Raw genomic sequence first — 16,723 nt, 5'->3', positions numbered from 1 at the left:
GAAGAAAAGGCAGGGAACGGCAAAGGAGTGCTGGCTATAGCATCATGAGCCCTGAGAGGGTTTGCCAGGCAAGCAGAAAAAGCCCCTTTCACCATCAAGTGGTGATCATCCTCATGGTTCAGAGTCCTTAATGACCATTCAGGAACATCTGGCCTGCCCCAGGCACAATAAGGTTAACAGTGTCTCAGTCTCTTTAACCTGGTGGAGGGTTGAGACTGAGATAAGGATTGAATGATGAAAGAAAAAGCAGGCGGGCCGGGCACAGAGGCTCCGGCCTATAATCCCAACACTTTGGGAGGCCAAGGTGGGTGGATCACCTGAGGTCAAGAGTTCAAGATCAGCCTGACCAACATGGTGAAATTTTGTCTCTACTAAAAATACAAAAATTAGCTGGGTATGGTGGTGCACGCTTGTAGTCCCAGCTACTTGGGAGGCTGAGGTGGGAGAATCGCTTGAACCCGGGAGGTGGATGTTGCAGTGAGCCAAAATCACACCACTGCACTCCAGCCTGGGCGACAGAGTGAGACTCTGTCTCAAAAAGAAAAGAAAAGAAAAGAAAAAGCAGGTGCACATGTCTGCCAAAATATGGATAAGACTGCCTAGGAAATCAACCCAGTTAATATGTATGCCTCGAGCAGATGATCGATGAACATCTGACATGCAAAAACTAGCTTCCATTTGTGTCACATTCCCCCCAGTTCATCAAGGGCTTTTACATTTATGATTTTATTTGATCCTAACCACAACCCTTTGAGAGAGGCCCCAGTCTTCCCATTTTACAGATGAGATCATCAAGGCTTAACAAGATCAAAGGTTTTGCCCAAGGTCTCTCTCAGTTAATAGCAGCTGGAGCAGAAACCCAGACTTCTGGTTCCTCCGATTCTTTCTTGTTTGACGTATTTAAGCCCTGACAGAAACATTCTCATACAAGAATACTCACAAATAATACTGAAATGTGAAAAGAAAAATGAAAATCTGTCTATCTACTGGAAGTTTTATTCATGTGATCTTAGCTACTATTTCTCCTTTTGAAATTTCATTTCTCAGCTCTTATCATGAATGCCAAGAAGAAACACAACAGACAGGCCCAAGGCACTACCTCTGGGCCTTAGTCAGATTTCATTCTCAATCCAACCCTGTGAAGTGAGTGACTGTCCCCATTTTATAACTAAGGACCCTGCAGGATCAGAGAGATCAAGCAACTTATTTAAGGAGATGTGACTAGTAAGTGGCCTGGGCAGGACTTGTACCTGGATCCTTTTGGCCACAGAACTCAGGCACTTTCCAAGGTACTACAAAGCCTCCTCAGGCAGGAGGTGCTCAATAAACATCCTTGGCTTGCTCTAATCCATCAAAGGAGATTTGACCAACTTGGATGTTTAAGAGCCATACCACCAGAGCAGATCAGGTTAGTACACACGGAGATGCATTTGCGGGTCATGCGTGAGACAGAAGACAGCTCACCTTCATCAGCCAAGCAGATTTGAACTCCCCCTTTCTAGAAAACCTTCCTGCTTGCTGGAATCTGCTTAGCTTTAGAACACTCTAGTTACCTCTCCCCTTTCCTAGCTTACCCTCCAAATGATTTTCCCTTGAGACATTTACTGAGCAGTCACAAAAGTATCTTCAGTCCATCCACATGACAATTGCTTATGTGTTTGCAGGAGAGGAACCCATCTCAGGTTTTTGATCCACAGGAGGCAGGGTCCTGAGATGCCTCAGTCACTGCAGACAAGGCCCAAAGAAGCCCCGAATCCTCTACGCCCACCTCCCTCTCACCAAAAACTCGTTTCAGGGGGAAGAGTGGAATCATCTTACACTAGAAGAACTTAATATCTCAAATGAAACAACAGCCAAGTTTCTCTTCTCCAGGAGAAAAGAGATTTCCAGCCTCTGAGTGAAAAAAAAAAAAAAGAAGTCATTTTTTGGAGTTTCCTCTTTCCAATCTCTTTTACAACAGCTCTCTGAACTTTCAACTAGACTCACCTGTCTTTTCTCACACTCACGCCCTTCGTCCCATGTCCAGCCTCACTGTCTTTCTGTCTTCAGCCCTACTATTGGTGGTCTGGGCCCTGGCTGAGGACCACAACCTATACAGATCACGCTCAAGGCAGGAAGTCAAGGCTTCACTCTGTCACTACATTTCTTGCTGCTTAGCATTTGTGTATTTTCGACATATGTTTCTCCAGTCTCCCATTAAATTAGAATCACAGAATGTTAGGAATGGAAGGAACTTAAGAGCCCTTTAGTTCATGGAGCAGCTCCACAGCCTGTTCCCAAACCCCTCTAGGGCCTTTGGCATTTGACCCAGAACTCCCCTCACATTACAGCAGCAGTTCCTAGCAGGTAGGAGCTTTCCCTTGTACTTCTGCCTCGGTGCCTCCACAACTGATGCGAGGATCTCCAAAATCAGCGTTCAGTGTTGTTGACGAGGGGAGCAGAATTTTCTAGCTCCAAGCACCCTCAAGGGTCCTCTTTGTTTTGCCAACAGTCCTGCAGATATAGGCATAGCTGCTTTGCCCCACTTTGGTGGTGCTGAGGAATGGCAGGCATGACTACTCTAAGGCTGAGGTCAAGCCACCCATCTTGTCTCTGATCTCTGTTCCCCATGCCACCACCCAAGCCTGGTGCCCTCTGTACCCTGAACTAAGCTGTCTCTATTCTGTGAGCATGAGAGGAGGATCTGTAGTATAGGATAGTGTAGTGTAGAGACTCTTCTATATCCCTTCCTGGGCAAGTCTTGCCCCCACATGTCCCAGCCTGGGAATCTCAGCAGGGCATTTGTGTTCACTGCTGGCTTGGGTTGGCAACCGTAATCACACCCTGATGAGGATTAATAAGCTTCCCAGGCCTGTTGGGTGACTGTGCCTCAGAAACTGTCCAATCCAGAGCTGGGTCTATCCCCATAGCACAGCATGCTTTGCTATGAGTCAGAGCTTTGCAAATGCTGAAATTACCACCACCATGTTCCTAGGGATGACACATACTCCCAAATGCCATCACTATATATTTTCTTCCACAGTAAGCCTTATAGCTGGTCTGCAAGTTGGCTTAAATTTTGGTTAAGTTTCTTTTCGTCTCAGTTCTCAATTATTCCTGCTAGGGGAAGCAGCAGTCATTTGGATAATCCAAAAGGACGGATTATCTAAAAATAATTTGAATTTATCTCTGGAATGTGTTAGGTGATTTATTTGTTTTAAGCACAGCAGTTACCTTTCTAATGATACTTAATTTCGGGTAATGTGAAAGAAATAGCATTCCATCACCACAGATGAGTTAGATAGACAGTTCTGGAGGTAGGGGAGAGAGAAGCCAATGAGGCCAGGTTATGAAACAATGTGCTCAACATCCACACTGGCCAGAGATACCCACACTCAGTCCCTACATGTATAGAGGATTACACAGGCTCCGTGATTTTGCTCCCAGGGGTACATTCACACATCTTGCCATCTTCCCATTGGCTAGAGAGGTCTTCCATCCTGAGAATGAGAGAGGGCAAATCAGCAGACAATGAAGTGCTTTCTGTGTCCAGAAAGTTGAGAGTTGTCCTTAAAGTAAAAAAAAGGGTGGGATTTAATGTTCCTTTTCCAACAAGTATGGGAAGTCCCCCTTGAGAGAGAGTGTAGGTTTTTGGGAGCCCATGGATGGCCAGCTCCCTGTTGCCCTTTCTAGGATCTTAGAACTCCTATCTCTGGGTATCAGGACACAAGAAGACTCCAGTGAGCAGAGAATGGGACAGAGACAGTGTGAAATATATAGATTTTAGACCAGAAGAAAAGGATTGCCTCTTGTTGGCTATGGGATCTTGGGGAAATTACTGAATTGCTCTGACCCTTACTGCACCCATCTGAAAAAACATAAACAACAATAGTAAGAGTAGCTACCATACAGATGAGTGGTTGCTATGATCTGAATGTTTGTGTCCCCGCAAAATTCCTATGTTGAAATTCTAACCCCTAAGGTGATGATATTAGGAGGTAGAGCGTTTGGGGAGGTGATTGGGTCATGAGAACAGCACCCTTATGAATACAATCAGTGCCCTTACACAATAGGTCCAAGGGAGCTTGTTCATCCCATCCACCATGTGAGGGTACAACTAGAAAGTGCCATTTATGAACCAGAAAGCCCTCACCAGACACTGAGTCTGCCAGTGTCTTGATCTGGCACTTCTCAGACTTCAGAACAGTGAGAAATACATTTCTGCTATTTATAAGCTAACCAGCCTCTGGTATTTTGTTATATCAGCACAAATGGACTAAGATAGTGGCAGCTAAATAATATTTGTGAAAGTATTTTGGAAGTTGTAATGTCCTGTTCAATTGTTAGTTATTACCATAACCTGTGACTGGCCCTATAAGACCCAATCACAGTCCTGAAAATGGAACTCAAAGGGCATGCCCTCCCTAAGGTGAAGGCAGCGTTTGAAGGACTGTATGTTCTCAGCACCTAAGGGGTATATTCAGGTGTGTACTCAATCATTACTATTTCGATTCTGACGAAGATGAAGACAGCACAAGAACCCAGGGGAAGACCGACTGCCTACCTGCATGGAGTCCCTTCTCATTTTCTTAATATTTGGTTGAATTTGTTAATGATTCTAGATCACAGCCTCTTCAGATATTGGCCTCTCCAGAAATGCTTGGCAGTGGAATTGCCATCTACCTTGAATGCCAGGTTGGAATCTGCCCAGACTCTCAATAAGAGAGCACTTCCAAACACTCTGCCCAGCCTCCCTTATCTAAGATCTTCTCTTCAAAAAGTGGGTAGAAGGTGGGGAGATGGGGGAGTCAGGGAGTGGGGAAGGGTAGTGGTGGGGCATTTGCCACTGCTGAACTTCAACTTTCCCACTTGACTATCTTCTTCTCCCACAGAGAAGAAAGAAAGAATTGTGACTGAAGTTTCAAGATACCCTAAGTTTTCCTTCTCTAATCTGTAGCCTCATTCTTGTCTCTCAGTTTGCCCCCTTCTTTCTTTTCACCATTGCTCACACCCTTGGCTTTCGTGTTTCTGTTTTTTTGTCCTTAGATCTTAAACCACCGGGCCTCTGGATCAAATGGCAGACTCCTTTAGAGGAAAATGGGATGTGTTCTGGGACCAGAGAGGTAACCTGCAGGCTCTAATAGTTGCTGAGGAAAAGGAGCAACATGTTCACCTGGATGATTCCAAATGGCCTACTCGGTTTAAGGTTAGGTATGGTTATTCCAAAGTCTTCACAGACTTCTGTTCCTAACCCATTCAAACCCAAAAGAACTCTAATTCTACATGTAGCCATCAGCTATGTCTTAGTCTATTGGGCTGTTATAACGAACTGCCATAGTCCAAGTGGCTTATAAACAACAGAAATTTATTTCTCACAGTTCTGGGAAGTCCAAGATCATGACATGTGGGAGAATCAGTGTCTGGTGAGGGCCTGCTTCCTGGTTCATGGATGGCCATTCTTACATGGCAGAGGGGCAAGGGATCTCTCAGGGTCTCTCTTCTAAGGGTGCTAATCCCATCAGTGAGGTCGCTACCATCATGACCTAATCATCTCCCAAAGACCCCACCTCCTAATACTATCACATGCGGATTAGGTTTCACCATATGAATGTTCTGGGGGACACAAACATTCAGACCGTATCAAGCTGCAATTAGTTCTTTACCTCAGGATCTTTAGTTATCCTTCAATTACCCATCTGCCACCTCCCACACCTTCAACTGCTTCCTACTTTTCATTGTGATTGAGTAAGTTTCAAATTGTCTCCAGTGGACATAGTATTTCTAAAAATAGAATTCTTAAGCAATAAGGATGTAGTGAATCCGGAATCTTCAGAAGGTGCATATTCTGTCTGAAGTCAGCTTCTCTAGAGGCAAAATCTAATGCAGGGATCATTGTGCAGTGACTTTGAGGAGGAGTGCTCTAGAAGAAACCTAAAAGTTTTCTACGACTTTAACACTCATCTTAAATAACTGTCTTAGTCACCCTCTAACACTCGCCCTATCTTTTTTTTTTTTTTGTCAGAATCTTGCTCTGTTGCCCAGGCTGGAGTGCAATGGCACAATCTTGGCTCACTGTAACCTCCGGCTCCTGGGTTCAAGCAATTCTCCTGCCCCAGCCTCCTGAGTAGCTGGGATTACAGGTGTGCACCACCACCCCTGGCTAATTTTTGTATTTTTAGTAGAGACAGGGTTTCACCATGTTGGTCAGGCTGATCTCCAACTCCTGGCCTCGTGATCCACCTGCCTCAGCCTCCCAAAGTGCTGGGATTATAGGCGTGGGCCACCGCGCCCGGCCCACTCACCCTATCTTACAGCACTTATCGCTGTCAGGTTTGCTCATGTATCTGTTTACTTACCTTTTTCCCATCTTCCTGCTACTAGAGTAAAAGCTCCATGACAGTGTGACCTTACCTGGGTTTCTGTTTTGTTTTGTTTTGTTTTTATTTGGATTTGTCGTTGTTGTTGTTTTACTGCTTTATCCAGTGCCTGGAGCATAGAAGACACTCAGTAGGTAGTTGTTTAATAAGATAATGAATGAGTACATAGTTTAAAACAATGTCCACTACAACTGTGTAATACAATGGAAAAACAACCAAAATCTACACTTAAGTGAAAAGATCATGATGTAAAATGTCATGTGTTATATAATTAGATCTGTGTTGAGAGAACTTCTGTTCCTCGCCACGATGAAATAATAGACTCCAGGGATTTACTTTTTTTTTTTTTTTTTTTTTGAGATGGATGGAGTTTCGCTCTTGTTGCCCAGGCTGGAGTACAATGGCGCCATCTTGGCTCACTGCAACCTCTGCCTCCTAGGTTCAAGCAATTCTCCTGCCTCAGCCTCCCTAGTAACTGGGGTTACAGGTGCCCGCCACCACGCCCAGCTAATTTTTTGTATTTTTAGTAGAGACGAGGTTTCACCATGTTGGCCAGGCTGGTCTCAAACTCCTGACCTCGGGTGATCCACCCGCCTTGGCCTCCCAAAGTGTTGGGATTACAGGCGTGAGCCACAGCGCCCAGCCAGGGATTTACTTTCTTACCTCAAACTACTAAAAATCTGAACAAACTATACGACACAACAGTTTCAGGATTTGGTTAGTTAGCACAGGATTGTGTCCCTGAAAGAAGGGAGGGGGAAACCAAGGTCAGTCCTATGATTGCTTCAGTTTAACTGGCTACAGGCAGTTTCCTGGCTGCAGTGTGGGGAAGAGGAAACCAAGCAGAGCCTCGTGGTCTCACTGAGTTGAGAGACTGAAGTTTAGGAATGCTGAGATGGCGAGAATTTGAGAGGCAACATATCAGAGAGGAGGACAACCTGCCCTGCAAGAGAGCGCCAGGATCTGCAGGTTGATAATTTCACTGGGTACTGATCTGTGCATGTAGGAGAGAAAACAACATGAAACTGTGTGAAACAAGCATACATGCAATAGAAAGCAAGAACATCGGGCCGGGCGCGGTGGCTCACACCTGTAATCCCAGCACTTTGGGAGGCGAAGTGGGCAGATCATGAGGTCAGGAGTTTGAGACCAGCCCGGCCAATATGGTGAAACCTCGTCTCTACTAAAAATACAAAAATTAGCCAGGCATGGCGCCATGCGCCTGTAGTCCCAGCTACTCAGGAGGCTGAGGCAGGAGAATCTCTTGAACCTGGGAGGCGGAGGTTGTAGTGGGCCGAGATCGCGCCACTGACTCCAGCCTGGGCGACAGTGACTCCGTCTCAGAAAAAAAAAAAGCAAGAACATCCCAAATTCCTGAAGGTCACAGAATTCAGTTCCCATTAGGCAGAGTGGAAAGACCTCATCACACACAGAGCATTAAGTAGAGTCCACAGAAGGGTAAGGTCATGGTGGCTAAATATCCCCCTGACTACCTGTTGCTCTGGACCCACCCTAACAAAGCTGAAAAGCAAGCCTTGAAGGGATCAGATTAAATCTAAGTAACTTAACTGAACAAACTAGAGCATTATTTAAAGGATTACAACAAAATCTACTATCCAACAAGGTAAAATTCACAATATCCAGCAACCAGTCAAAGCTTGCCAGGCATGCACCACAATAGGAAAATAGTACCCATAACTAGGAGAAAAGTCAGTCAGTAAAAACAGACCCAGAAATGGCAGAGATGATGAAATTAGCAGATAAGAACCTTAAAAACAGCTACTATAAGCATGCTTTACATGCTGAGGAAGATAGAAAACATGAGCCAGGTGTGGTGGCTCATGCCTGTAATCCCGGCACTTTGGGAGGCAGCAGTGGGTGGATCACTTGAGGTCAGGAGTTCAGGACCAGCCTGGCCAATATGGTGAAGCCCCGTCTCTACTAAAAATACAAAAATTAGCTGGACGTGGTGGCATGCACCTGTAATCCCAGCTACTCGGGAGGCTGAGGCACGAGAATTGCTTGAACCTGGGAGGCGGAGATTGCAGTGAGCTGAGGCAACACCACTGCACTCCAGCCTGGGCAATAGAGAGAGACTCTGTCTCAAAAAAGAAAATAAAAATAGATAGAAAACATGAACACAATGAAAGGATAAACTGAAGATACAAAAAAGATCCAAATGAAACTCCTAGAGATGAAAAATACTTTCGAAATGGAAAATATACTGCATGGGATTAAGAACAAATTGGACTATGAAAAGAAAAGATCAATAAATTGAAAACATAGCAATAGAAACTATCTAGAGAAAAACAACTAAAGAAACAAAAAATAAAAAGAGAGGTAAAGAGAATGAGCTTCAGTTACCTGAGAGACAATATTAAGCAGCGTAACATGGAATTTGAGTCCCAGAAGAGGGGAATAAGAAATTTTTTTTGAAAAAATAATGGCTGAAATTTTCCCCAAATTCATGAAAACTATAAACTCACGCATCTAAGAAGCTCAATAATCTCCAAGCAGAGTAAATATAAAGAAAACTGACCAGGCACAGTGGCTCACACCTGTAATCTCAGCACTTTAGGAGGCTGAGGAGAGAGGATCACTTGAGCCCAGGAGTTTGACACCAGCCTCAGCAACATAGTGAGACCTTATCTTTATTTAAAAAAAAAAAATGAAGGCATGGTGGCACACACCTGTGGTCCCAGGTACTGGAGAGGCTGAGGTAGGAGGATTGCTTGGGCCCAGGAGGCAGAGGTTGCAGTGAGCCGAGATTGTGCCACTCTAGTCTGGGTGACAGAGTGAGACCCTGTCTCAAAATAAAATACAAAATCAACCTTGGGCCTTCATTTGTCACCCAGAAATTCAGCTAATGGGTCAGTCCATCAGACCAATAGCAGTAGTGAGCACCACTTGCATAGAGAAAAAAGCCAGCACGCCAGGATAAAATAGGAGGGTCCCAAGACCTTATCTGTGCAGAAGTACTTCCCACACCAAGGTTTCCTCACCTGTCAGTGCCTTCTACCCCAACAAGCACCAGAGAGCCGTCATGAAAATGTACAGTGAATGTGAGGGAGGGCCAATCACATTAACATTAGCAGGACTGTACCTTGAAGCCATTAACCTTGGGAGAAAGAATGGTTGAACAGTAAGTTTTCTGCATTGTTGAGATGAAGCCAGCAACAGTGGGCAAGAAGGTCGTAGCAGGAAGAAGGAAGTATTCCCTGGAGACCAACTCTCCAGTTTCAGTTTTGCCCCTGGGGCTAGTCCTGCTGAGTCCTGTAAGGGTAGTAGTGTGGTGGTTCTTAATCTTTTTTTTTTTCCTTTTTGAGTTGGAGGCACATCTTTGACTATTAGAATTTGGTGTAGCAGATTTGAAAAACTATGTATTGTAAAACTCAAAATGGTACCAAAGTAAGCAGTAATTTCACCTGCAGTCATTGCCAAAGTATTAAGTTCTCACAGCATTTATAGCAGTCATAGAGGCAGCACTAGTGTTTAGTCCTTCTATAATACATCACCATGTAGAAACAGCCTGTTTATAGACCCCTAAAGCCATCTCTTACATACTCTAGAGACAAAGTTCTCATGTGTTCCAGTCAACGCAGGAGTTTTTTGTTAGTTTGTTTGGGGTGGGGGTGGTGGGGGCTGGCTCCATGTCATATTATTTCCTCCTCTATCTAGAAGGAAGTTTACATCGCTCTCTGTACCCATAACGTGAGCCCCTTGAGTCAGCAGTGAGTATTCTGACATACACTGAATCTTCAGTTGTAGCAAAAAGTGATTTTTTTTTTTGAGACGAAGTCTCACTCTTGTCGCCCAGGCTGGCGTGTAGTAGCACAATCTTGGCTCACTGCAACCTCCGCCTCCTGGGTTCAAGTGATTCTCCTGCTTCAACCTCCCAAGTAGCTGGGATTACAGGTGGCCCGCCACCATGCCCAGCTAATTTTTGTATTTTTAGTAGAGACAGGGAGATGGGGTTTCACCGTGTTGGCCAGGCTAGTCTCAAACTCCTGACCTCAGATGATCCACCCGCCTCAGCCTCCCAAAGTGCTAAGATTACAGGCGTGAGCCACTGCGCCCGGCCTTCAAAAGGTGATCTTTATGCATTAACCAATATTTATTATTATTATTATTATTATTATTATTATTATTATTTTGAGACGGAGTCTCGCTCTGTCGCCCAGGCTGGAGTGTAGTGGCGCAATCTTGGCTCACTGCAAGCTCCTCCTCCTGGGTTCATGCCATTCTCCTGCCTTAGCTTCCCGAGTAGCTGGGATTACAGGCACCTGCCACCATGCCCGGCTAATTTTTTGTACTTTTAGTAGAGACAGGGTTTCACCGTGTTAGCCAGGATGGTCTCGATCTCCTGACGTTGTGATCCGCCCGTCTCGGCCTTCCAAAGTGTTGGAATTACAGGCGTGAGCCACTGCACCCAGCCACATTAATATTTGACAGTGCCCTGTGAAAGGATTGGCAGGAGCAGAAAGTAAATAGGAAACAGTTTTTCAGCCGCAGGAAATTCAGCTCGATTCAATCGAGGCTGACTAAACACCTGCTGCGTCTAAGTCCTTGAGCCAGGGTGGGTTTCTGTCCCTAGCAGAGGCTCTTCAGCCTGCAGGCGCACTGCTGGGCTGGGGCAGGACCAGTTAAAAATGAGGAAACCATACATGTACGTCAGAGATATGTTTTCTCTCTTTTCCCTTTGGGAAGATGTTCTGGGGAGTTCTTTGCCAGGAAGTTGGTCACTTCCTGCCCAAATGATGAAGTTTCCAAAAGGTATAAATAGATTCACTTGCCACATGGAATTGGCTGAAGATGCCTCCACATGCCAGACGGAACCCTCGGGAGGGTTCTTTCCAGTATCAGGGAGCTCAGAGACAGGAGGCAGCAGCTGCCGGAGAAGCAGCACCAGCACCAGCACCAGCACCGGGCCCAGTGGGCTCCAGGGCTGAGGGCAAAAGGGCCTGGAAAAGTAACAAGTCTGTTGCAGAAAGTGCCGGGACTAACGTGCTGTGAGTGCGGTGAAGCACATGACAGAAAAGAGCATAGTAAATGACGAAAAGTATAAGAAATGCAGCCGGGCACGGTGGCTCACGCCTGTAGGCCCAGCACTTTGGGAGGCCGAGGCGGGCGGATCATCTGAGGTCAGGAGTTCGAGACCAGCCTGGCCAACATGGCGGAACTCTGTCTCTACGAAAAATGCAAAAATTAGCAGGGCATGGTGGCGCACACCTGCAATCCCAGCTACTCTGGAGGCTGAGGCTGGAGAATTGCTTGAACTCGGGAGGCGGAGGTTCCAGTGAGCTGAGATCATGCCACTGCACACCAGCTGAGGCGACGGAGTGAGACTCAGTCTCAAAAAAAAAAAGTAACAAATGTGTCTGTTAAGGATCTGCGGAAGGAACAATGAAGACTACTAGAAATGTCAGTACCTGGTCAGTGAGTCATGCAGGGTGAACCACATACAGGAAGGGGTCAGAGGGTGCAAGAAGGGGAAGAACATGATAACTTATAGGGCCAAAGGCTGTGAGACTCACCTGGTTGTGTTAAAGAATTCTCCATGTAGGCATTGGTGCTACATTCAAATTTGTGTTGCACATATATTGTTTTTGTGTAACTTTAAGTACGTACTAAGTTCTATTGGTAATTTATCCATGGGAGTGATTAAATTATCAAACACATCCTTTTTTGCTAATGGTATTGCTCTGCCAAGGTAAAAAGGACCCCTGCCTTGGGCCTCTGCTTTAGACCTTAATTATTCAAAGTGTGGCCCTTGTACCAGCAGCATCAACAGCACCTGGAAGCTTGGGAGAAATGCAGAATATCAGGCCCTACCCCATACCTACTTAATAAGATCCCAGGTGATTCACATGTGCATTAAAGTCAGAGAACTGTGCTTCCTCCAGCTGTGCCTCTCCTCACTGCATGCACAGTCCTCAGGGCCAAGGAGACGTGGCCATCCAGCACCCACCTTCCCTTCTAGATCATGCTCCAGGTAGCTGGGACACCAGAATACTCTGGACATTGGCCCTCTCTGACCCTGCCCCCAGAGTTTTTGTGGGCCTGAGAGGTGGCCTTGGGGCAGCTGTTGGCAGGACATGTGGACAGAGGTTGGACCACATTCTGGAGTATCCACAGGCTTGCACATGAGGTCCCTTGGACAGAGCCAGAAGCAGGAAAGGAAGCAGAGGCAGGAAGTCATCGTGTCCTGTGCCACCACATTTCAGGGCAGGACTCCAAGGAATTCAAGAATCTACATTTGAGGCCAGGCGCGGTGGCTCACGCTTGTAATCCCAGCACTTTGGGAGGCCGAGGCGGGCGGATCACGAGGTCAGGAGATCGAGACCACGGTGAAACGCCGTCTCTACTAAAAATACAAAAAATTAGCCTGGCGTGGTGGCGGGCGCCTGTAGTCCCAGCTACTCGGAGAGGCTGAGGCAGGAGAATGGCGTGAACCCGGGAGGCGGAGCTTGCAGTGAGCCGAGATTGCGCCACTGCACTCCAGCCTGGGCGACAGAGCGAGACTCCGTCTCAAAAAAAAAAAAAAAGAATCTACATTTGAAATTGTTCTTCCAGGTCATTCTAAAAGTATATTTGTTGGCTGGGTGCGTTGGTTCACACCTGTAATCCTAGCACTCTGGGAGGCCAAAGTGGGCGGACAACCTGAGGTCAGGGCTTCAAGACCAGCCTGGCCAACATCGTGAAACCCCGTTTCTATTAAAAATACAAAAATTAGCAGGGCATGATGGTGGCGGGTGCCTGTCGTTCCAGCTACTTGAGAGGCTGAGGCAGGAGAATCGCTTGAACTCAGGAGGCGGAGGTTGCAGTGAGCCGAGATGGCACCACTGCACTCCAGCCTGGGCAACAGAGTGAGACTCCATCTCAAAAAATAAATAAATAAATAATAAAGGTATATTTGTTAAGCTAGGATAATAAAACACATTTTATTTAATAGTTTATTCTCAAGTGAGGAGCACCTCTGCCCAGCCGCCCCACCGTCTGGGAAGTGAGGAGCACATTTGCCCGGCTGCTGTGCAACCTTCCAAGTGTGAAGTGGCAGCCCTATGTGTGATCTTTTTGCCCTCCCCAAGTTTGCATTTTCAACATTAAAGTTTACTTTTAAATTAAAAGTTTTAAATTGCAGAATTATATTTTTAAAAAAGTTTATTATCTTTATTTATAACTGAAATATCTAGACGTATGGTACATGTCACGCCATTTCTGCTCTTTCTTGCACCTCCCAAATGTTTTAGTTGTAGCCAAAGTACACAAATCTAAGGAGATCCAAACGATCATCCTCACATTGACTGGTTCCTAGGCAGGGTAGGACTTTGGAAGACAGATGGGTTTGTCTACAGCCCACCTATCCAATTTGTAATAAAAAGGAGAACATAGACTTCATAACTTGAAAAGGGGTGTTACAAAGGAAAATGTGGATTCTAGAAGGGAAAGCAAAAACAAATCAAGAACCAATCATTATGCAATTTGACAAGTGCTACGACAGAGGCATAAGTACAATATGTGTTAGCCCAGAGGAGTCAGAGAGTACCTCAGCAGGGAAGTTTCCACAGCGAAAGCTGGATGAGAAGGGGTTTTTAGAAAGTGGCCATTTCGGCCAGGTGCAGTGGCTCATGCCTGTAATCCCAGCCCTTTGGAAGGCCAAGGTGGGTGGATCCCCTGAAATCGGGAGTTCGAGACCAGCCTGACCAACATGGAGAAACCCTATCTCTACTAAAAATACAAAATTAGCTAGACATGGTGGAGCATGCCTGTAATCCCAGCTACTCGGGAGGCTGAGGCAGGAGAATTGCTTGAACCTGGGAGGTGGAGGTTGTGGTGAGCCAAGATTGTGCCACTGCACTCCAGCCTGGACAACGAGAGCAAAACTCTGTCTCAAAAAAAAAAAAAAAAAAAGGCCATTTCAATAGGAAAAAGGTTGGGAAGGACAGCCTGTAGCTCAGGCTGGCTGGAGGACTGAATGTGTAGAGGGAGTGCTGAGGGCCAAGGCTTCAGAGGTGGGCGGTACCAAGCCGTGGAGGGTCGTTATTTAGGAGATCAACATTTCCCAAACTGCTCGGCAGTCATCTTGGTGCCAAAAGAATTTACTAGAATATTGCCAAAATTTTTCTTCTAAAATCTATTTAAACACATATGTAAAAAAAAAAAAAGTTAAGTGGAACTACTGGATGTCCATATGTGGAAAAAAAAATCTAGACACAGACTTTATACTCTTCCCAAAAATTAATTCAAAATGGATCATAGACCTAAATGTAAAACCTGAAACTATAAAACTCCTGGAAGATAACACAAGAGAAAAATATAGATGACATTTTAGGTATAACATCAAGGGCACAACCCATGAAAGAAATAATTGATAAGCTAGACTTCAATAAAATTAAAAACTTCTGCTCTGCAAAAGACATTGTCAAAAGAATGCGAATATAAGCCATTTACTAGAAGAAAATATTTGAAAAGAGACATCTGATAAAGGACTGTTATCCAAAATATTAAATAACTCTTAAAACAGCAATAAAAAGACCACTCAATTAAAAATGAGCAAAAGACCTGAATAGACACCTCATCAAAAAAGATATACAGATGGCAAATAAGGATATGAAAAGATATTCAACATCATACATCATTAGGGAATTGCAAATTCAGACAACAATGAGACACCACTATACACCTATTAGAATGGCCAAAATTCAAAACAATGACAACACCAAATGCTTGCAAAGATGTGGAGTAATAGGAAATCACATTCATTACTGGTGGAAACGGAAAATGGTACGGCTACTTTGGAAGACAGTTTGGAGGTTTCTTAAACATTAAACATACTTTTACCATATAATTCAGCAACTAAAGCCCTGGGTATGTATCTAAATGAACCGATAACTTATGTGTACACAAAAATTTGCACAAGTATGTCTACAGCGTTTTATTCATAATTGCCCAAATTTGAAAGTAATCAAGACATCTTCAGTAGGTGAATGGATAAACTGTGGCATGTCCAGACAATGAAATATTATTCAGTGATAAAACGAAATGAGCTATCAAGCCATGAACAGACATGAAAGAACCTCAATGCATATTGCTAAGTGAAAGAGCCAATCTTAAAATGTTATATACCATATGATCCCAACTATATGACATGCTGGAAAAGGCAACACTATGGAGGCTCTAAAAACATCAGTCATTGTCAGGGGGGAAGGGAGAGAAAGCGATGTTTAGGTGGGAGAACAGAGGATTTTTAGGGCAGTAAAACTATTCCATATGATCCCGTAATGGCGAATGTATGTCATTATGCATTTGTCCAAACCCACAGAGTGTACAATCCCAAGAATAAACGTAAACTATGAACTTTGGGTGGTAATGATGGTGTCGTCAGTGTAGTGGTATAGTGTCAGTGTAGTGGTATAGTGTCAGTGTAGTGGTATAGTGTCAGTATATTACTTGGGAATGGGATGTTGACAGTGGAGAATGCTGTATGCTGCCCAAGAGAGGACAGAAGTATATGAAAACTGTGTATTTTTTTTCCCAGCTTAACTGAAGTACACTTGACAAAAATTGTATATATTTATTGTGTACAATGTGATGGTTTTTTTTTTTTTTTTTAATTATACTTTAGGTTTTAGGGTACATGTGCACAATGTGCAGGTTTGTTACATATGTATCCATGTGCCATGTTGATTTCCTGCACCCATTAGCTCGTCATTTAGCATTAGGTATATCTCCTAATGCTGTCCCTCCCCCCTCCCCCCACCCCACAACAGTCCCCGGAGTGTGATGTTCCCCTTCCTGTGTCCATGAGTTCTCATTGTTCAATTCCCACCTATGAGTGAGAACATGCGGTGTTTGGTTTTTTGTCCTTGCGATAGTTTACTGAGAATGATGTTTTCCAGTTTCATCCATGTCCCTACAAAGGACACGAACTCATCATTTTTTATGGCTGCATAGTATTCCATGGTGTATATGTGCCACATTTTCTTAATCCAGTCTATCGTTGTTGGACATTTGGGTTGGTTCCAACTCTTTGCTATTGTGAATAGTGCCGCAATAAACATACGTGTGCATGTGTCTTTATAGCAGCATGATTTATAGTCCTTTGGGTATATACCCAGTAATGGGATGGCTGGGTCAAATGGTATTTCTAGTTCTAGATCCCTGAGGAATCGCCACACTGACTTCCACAATGGTTGAACTAGTTTACAGTCCCACCAACAGTGTAAAAGTGTTCCTATTTCTCCACATCCTCTCCAGCACCTGTTGTTTCCTGACTTTTTAATGATGGCCATTCTAACTGGTGTGAGATGGTATCTCATTGTGGTTTTGATTTGCATTTCTCTGATGGCCAGTGATGATGAGCATTT

This window comes from Hylobates moloch, unplaced genomic scaffold (assembly GCF_009828535.3).
Source record: "Hylobates moloch isolate HMO894 unplaced genomic scaffold, HMol_V3 SCAFFOLD_18, whole genome shotgun sequence".
NCBI classification, from domain to species: Eukaryota; Metazoa; Chordata; class Mammalia; order Primates; family Hylobatidae; genus Hylobates; species Hylobates moloch.
Note: the sequence above shows the minus strand (reverse complement) of the source record.